Below are 7,055 nucleotides of genomic sequence, written 5' to 3'. Positions count from 1 at the left end.
CACAGTTCTCAGGCGAGATGCCTTGTATTAATCTTCAAAAGCTTTTCTGTTCTCACGCTGTCTTTAAAGTTGTACTGAAGTTTCCTTGGCTGCTCTGTCCTCTTGTGTTTTCTTCTCTTGTTTCTCCTCCCAAATCTCAGTGACTGCCTAATTTTGCTTTTTGGGTTTTGAGTCCTATAGACATCTAACTTAAACATGATCATATACCATATATATATGTATGTATATTATATATATAAGTATATATGTGTATATATATATATATATATATATATATATATATATATATATATACTTTTTAAAACAATGTATCAGTATGTAGCCTCAACTGGCTTGGAATTCATGGAGCCCGGCTTCATGATTCACATGACTTTAAGCTCACAGCCCTCTTACCTCAGTCCAGGGGCTGGAATCAGGTATACAGGAACACAGCTAGCTATTTGTCTCTTTGTGCCTATGGTAGTCCACTCAACTTAAAGTACTGTCTGTATTGTTGCATGTGAACAAAATTCCTTTTATTAGAGCTGAATATATACCAACCTTCTAATTTCAATGACCACATGTTCATTAATGGATATATGTTTGTAAACTGATGCCTTTTGTTTTATTTTATTTTCCACGTGGAGAGGTTTAATGAGAGAAGAGTAGAAGAAGAGAGGAAAGGCGGCCAGCCATGGGCACGTGGAGGGGGGAGATGGGGAAGGGGGCAAGAGCATCGAAGAACAAAGAGCAAGAGGGGTGAGAGAGGAAGAAGAGCTGTTTTATTTTTATTTAAATTTTATTACTTTTTTTGAGTGTATGTGTATGGGTGTGTATGTGCCACTGTGTGTGTGTGTGTGTGTGTGTGTGTGTGTGTGTGTGTGTGTGTGTGTGTAAGTCAGAGGAGAACTTATGAGTCTCTCCTACTGTGTAGGTCCTGGGAATTGAGCCCAGGTTATTAGACTGGTAGTAAGGGCCTTAACCCACTGAGCCATCTTGCTGTGTACAGAGTTTGAGACCTCCAGGAAAAGACCACATGCTCGATTTGAATTATAATTAGTTAAATTTATTAAAGCTGCCAGCAGGACAACAATCTCTGAAGCAAGCTTGAGATGACTGCATGAAGGGGGGTGAAGGAAAGATTTTTAAAGGTAAAACCACAGAAGCCGAGAGCTGCTCTGCTCTGCTCTGCCAAGATTAGGTGTAGTCAGAGCAACGTCAAAATAGTCTTTAAACGTCTGCATAAGCAGGTTACAGACACCAAAGCCAGTTAGTCATAGAACAAAGCACATGCTCATGGCTATACATTTGGGTGGGGGTCACTGAGTCAGGGCTACTGGGGACTGATCATCTGGGGACTGAAGTCAGAGACAAATGACTAGTGGGGACCAAGATGGATACCTGGCCTTAGATGAAGCTTCTTTAACCCTCACAACTACTCTCTGTTTCTCTGTCTCTCTCTGTGTGTCTCTTTCTCTCTCGTGTCTCTGTCGCTCTCTCTCTTTCTTTTTTCTTTTTCTTTTTCCAGAGCTGAGGACTGAACCCAGGGCCTTGTGCTTGCTAGGGAAGCGCTCTACCACTGAGCTAAATCCCCAACCCTCTTTCTTTCTTTTACATAGGGTCTTTCTATGCACTCTAGGCTGGCTTTGAACTCATGATCCTTTTGCCTCAGCTTTCTAAGTGCTGGGATTATAGATGTGTACCACCATACCCAGCATATTTAAAAATAATTTTAACATAACCATTTTATGTTTAAGTCAAATATAAATATTTCACCTCTTAAATGTTTTAAAAATATTTTCTATTCTAGTGGAATATAAATGCATTACATAAAAATAATTGATAACCTCTAATGTTAAGTGCTCGGGGCTTTTATCGGAATGCTTTCACACATGAACAGTTATTTGTGTGTTTCAGTTTTGCTTTGTTTTGTTTTCTTGTGAGAATCTCTGGTGGCCTCCGTTTGGAGACTCTCTTTTCCAAGCACGTGGAACATATGTTAGCAAGTGATACAGGGTGGATATTGGCAGACAAAGCCCAACTTTGGTGTCAGTGCCTTGAATTGAGGAGGGCTCCAGGGTTGAGTGCTATGAACCCTAAACCTAACAGAAGATAGAGACTGGTTTTTGAATTCTCCTGTACTCAGATAAGCGTTTGTTTCTTCTACCCAGAGTGCAGACAAACAGAGAAGCCTCAGAGCCATCTCCTAGTTCAGGTGGATGGCTTTCCCTTTAATCTACCAAATCATGCAGAGGACGAAGCTAACTTTATGGGGTGATTTTCTGTTTCATCTCTGGATGTTGAAAGGTTTCAACACTTCATTTCCTTTTTGCAAATGTATATTAAGTCTCAAAATCTGGGTGTGGGCTCCTGACCCAGACTAGCCAAGCAATCATTATTGAGGTTAGATGTTTACACTGTGAGAGAAAATTTCCAAGTCAGCCCCAGGGTCATGAGCTCTAAGGAATATGCAAGAATAGAATCGCTGGAGATGTCTTGACCCAATTGGACAGGTTTGGAGACTGGAGTCAAGCAGAGACAAATAGAACCTGGGACATGAAGTGAGACAAGAGTCTTATTCTATTATTTGACTTGTGGATCCTGCTGGGCTGGAAGCCGCTTCTATCTTAGATTTTTTTTTTTCATTACACTGTTGTATTGGTTGGTTTTGTGTGTCAGCTTGACACAAGCTGGAGTTAACACAGAGAAATGAGCCTTTATTGAGGAAATGCTTCCATGAGACCCAGCTGTAAGGCTTTTTCTCAATTGGTGATCAAGAAGGGAGGGTCCTGCCCATTGCCAGTGGTGCTATCCTTGGGATGGTGGTCCTGGGTTCTATATGAAAGCAAGCTGAGCAAGCCAGGGGAAGCAATCCAGTAAGCATCACCCTCCATGGCTTCTGCATCAGCTCCTGCCTCCAGGTTCCTACCCTTTGTGAGTTCCAGTCCTGACTTCCTTTGATGATGAACAGCATTGTGGAAGCTGAATAAACCCTTTCCTCCCTAACTTGCTTCTTGGTCATGGTGCTTTATGTAGAAATAGAAACCCCAATTAAGGCAACTGTTCTATTAGTTACCTTCTTGTTGCTATGACCAAATACTAGAAGCAGCCTAAGGGAAGAAAGGTTTATTTTGGCTTACAGGGAATGAGATTCAGTTCATCATTGCAGGGAAGGTACAGTCACAAGTACATGAGGTGACTGGTCACATTGCCTCAGCAGTCAGGAAGCTGGGACAGAAAGTGAACAAGAAGTGGGCTGTGACTCTGTAATCTCAAGGCCTGTCCCCAGGACCTACTTTCTCCAGCGAAGTTCTACCCTTTAAAGTTCCACAAGCTTCCAAAAAAGATAAGCTGGAGACCAGCGGGTTCAAAGACCCGAGCCTACCGTGGACATTTCATATCCAAAGCACAACGTTTCTTAATACAACTTTGCTTTTTTTTTCCCTAACACTATTATGACTAGCCTATCTAGCTTGGAATTCTCTTTCAGTAGTGAATATGTTGGTCGCATCACCAGGAAGTAATTTAAAAAGACTGTCTTACATACATGTTTATTTAACCCAAACAATAAGAAGCCTGAAATAGGGAAGCAAAGAGCTGATGCAGCAGCCCCCAGCATTTCATAGGAAACCAAGTGCCTTTACATCTGTGACTTGCCATCGTTATTGTGATGACTTTGTCTTTTGTATTGTTGACTCAAGGTGGTCATGTGACTTTTACTTAGCTGTCATCATGACTGTGCTGTAGGTAGAAGAAAGAAGGAAGCAGCAGAAACTGCTTTCTTTTTTCTATTCGTTGGGAGTGGACAAAGTCCGGAGTGAGCATGTACGGTTGACACGGTCACAGCCAGGTCAATGTCCCTAGTGCCTCAGACCCTCAGGACTGGCAAGGTCTTCTCCAGGTTGAGAGAGCTTGTAGAAAGTGTCAATTACAGCCTGAGAATGCTCCCCTTTAGAGACATCCCTATGGAGATGAGCTAACCCACCTTCTCATTCAGTTATGTATAATAAACCTACCTCCTTGTTCAGTGCTGTATCGTAAGTTCTCTGAGTTTCCCAGGTTTCTGCTGATCCATTAGAATGCATGGCCTACCCGACCCCAACTTTTCTGTACATGTGTTTGTATCTGTGTCCTTTATTCCCCCATCACAACAGTCAGGTCAAGCCCAAAGCTGTGCAGGTTGTCACAGGGGGCATCTGAACAAGGACCCCTGACTACTGGGAATGCACATTGGTGCAGTGAGGGAATGCCCTGGTGAGAAGCTCTCAAATAAAGGTAAGTGGGAGGGCATTTCTAAGCAATGAGTGCAAAAAAAAAAATGGGGCAAGCAGAATCTAGAGACAGGTAGTTGTATGTTAGTATGTTGAAGGAGGTTTCAAGGAACTGTAGAATAGCACTGGTTGCCAAAGGCTAGGGGAAGAGCAGGTAATGTGCTAAGGAAAGATGCCATGACAGAAAGTGTTTTGGCCACCCCTTATGCAAATGTGGGGATGAGGGAATGCATGTGTATTCCCTGAACATGTAGGACTGCCACTTTGGATACCTTCAGAATAGAGGAAGATATGTTGATGCAATAAAGAGCCTGATTTCAGGTATGAAGGACTCTGGCTGAGACCGGAGTCTACAGAGAGACTGAAAGGGTGGCCCTTGAAGCTGATCAAGGGGCTTCACACAGCCTACACAGAAGATGCCAACATGGGGTCAGGTAAGAAGGCTGATAGAAATGGAGGAGGAGAGAGTTGAGGCCTGGGTTTGGGAAGCAACCTGGAAGCTGTATTTTAAATGTGTCTGATAATTATATTGATGTAGGTATGCCTAGTCAGGGGAGAAATTACTATATTTTTCATTAAGTGACTTGATTACATCCTCCTAGGCCTGTTTATACAAATGACTCCTTCCATTTTAGGGACCATTTCTTTAACTACCTGATGCTTTGGTGGGCTCCATTCAACTATCTGGGGCTAGCAAGTTTACAACAAATTAATGACAAGGACAGAATTGCCATCCAAAGGGGAATAAAAACCTTGTCACTAACTGAGATTTGCCAAGGCATAGAAGAATAGTACCAGACTTTGTGGCCCAGGTCTTACAAGCAGCCCAGAAGAGTCTTGTTGCAGAGGAGGACCTTATCAGTTTTTTTAGTTTTTCTAGCTTTTTTGTTTTTAGCAGGATGAGCCAAATAGCCCCAAGCCTGAGGCCACACCTCTTCTCAGTTGGGTTCCAGAGACTATTGCAGGATTGGAAGTCAAGATGCATCAGGAATACTGATGAAATAAGAAACAGGAGATGCAGGAAATGGATTAAATTTTGAGTGAATGTGTATTGTTGACATTTGGTCAGCCATGTCAAGAATCCCAGTGCCTCAGACCCATGGAAATGGCAACCCTTTCTCCTTGTCTGGGTACGCATGTTGAAAGAACCTGCAGAAAGTATCCACCACAGCTTCCTCTTCCCAGATAACTATGGTCCTTGACAGCTCATCCCTCTATAGAGATGGGCTAACCCTGCCTCCTCAACTGGGTATAATAAAGCTATCTCCTTGTTTCAGCCATACATAATGAGATCCAGGTTGCTGCTGGTGGGTCTCCAGCATAGAGTGTGACCCACGCAACCCCAGCTTTCCCATATGGGTCTGTCTGTCCTTTCTCATGCCCCTATCATGGCCAGTCAGATCAAATCCAAAGCTATGCATGCCACAGTAAGTTTCAAACCTATGGTATGTCCAGAAGCACATCATGTATGTGGCTTCTTCCAGGTGCAGAGAAGCTAGGGGTGGAATATTTCAATTCCTACAGTCTCTTTGTTAGAGGTAGGCAAAGGGGGAAAGAGGGAGAAATGTAGAAACCCGAGGTAGCAGCTTGGGTCATAGCTCTTCCCTTCACTTATAAGCCATCAGGTACTAGGACTTGTACACATCTTTCCATAGTTTAATGAAGTGCTAGCTAAAGGGCACAAACTTGGGGACAATGGAGCTTCTACAAATCAATGGCCTTTAATATCATTTAGGCACATAGAACTAGTCTTAGTTTTATTGTTCCCTTCTCTTATTTACTTACTGTAAATCTTTAAAAATAATTTAAAATTGTATTTGTTTATTATTCATTTATTATTTATTTATTTATTTGTGTGTGTGCGTGTGTGTGTGTGTGTGTGTGTGTGTGTGTGTGTGGTGTGTGATGCCCATATCATACATATATGTTCACAGCACACATATGGAGGTCAGAGGACAACTTGCAGGAGTTGGTTCTCTCCTACCATGAGCATCCTGGGGATGGAACTCAGTTAGTAGGCTTGGCAGCAAGTGTCCTTACTAAGGGCCATCTGGATAGTCCTATTGTGATTTTTTTTTGAAAACAATGAGTCTTGATTGGCCCACGCTACTTGAGGCGGATGAATCTGGAGGAGTGGGTGGCACCAATACCAGGTTGGCTGTGCTTCAGGGCTTGTAGGTGATGGAGAACTCGCCCAGATAGTGGCTGGTCATCTCTGGTTTGATCTCCACCCTGGTTGAAGGTCTTGCCATTGTACACACCCACCATGCTGCTCAGGCAGAAAGATCATGTCCCTCAGATGGATCTTCACTACCTTGGGCTTCTCCATGGGTGGCACCTCCTTCTTGGCCTTTCTCAAGCGCTTGATCAGTGAGTCCTGCTTCTGCCACAGGCACCATCTCTGGTGGGCTCTGTACAACTGCATCAGTTGCTCATAGGACATGTCCAGCAGTTGGTTGAAGTCCACGCTACAGTAGGTGAACTTGAGGAAGGTTCACTTCTTCGTCTGTTCTACTTCAGCCATCTTGGCGGCTGCTTGGGAAAAGGAAGTGTTGTCAGCGTCTGCGCAGTTATCCCTACTGTGAATGTTTAACTTCAATTATTTTCTGTAAGTCTGTTCCTTACAGCCTCTTCACTCTCAGCTGACCACAGCCTGCTGAAAAAAATTGAAGCCCTAATATATGAAATTCTTCAGCTTCCCACCTTAACTCCCTCTCTCTTTGTTTTCCTTGAGTTTAAAGAGCAGGACCCACAATTGCGGTCTTTACCTCATCCACAACTATTATACCACACACTACTTCATGT

General features: G+C 43.1%; 1 pseudogene; it reads right to left on the bottom strand.

Annotated features, from left to right (window-relative positions):
- Positions 1–6,356: 6,356 nt before the first annotated feature.
- Positions 6,357–6,774, bottom strand: Rps15-ps16 (ribosomal protein S15, pseudogene 16; annotated as a pseudogene).
- Positions 6,775–7,055: the final 281 nt, after the last annotated feature.

Source organism: Rattus norvegicus, chromosome 13, assembly GCF_021556685.1.
Source record: "Rattus norvegicus strain SHRSP/BbbUtx chromosome 13, alternate assembly SHRSP_T2T, whole genome shotgun sequence".
Classification (NCBI taxonomy): Eukaryota; Metazoa; Chordata; class Mammalia; order Rodentia; family Muridae; genus Rattus; species Rattus norvegicus.
Note: the sequence above shows the minus strand (reverse complement) of the source record. Positions and strands in the feature narration are given on the sequence as shown.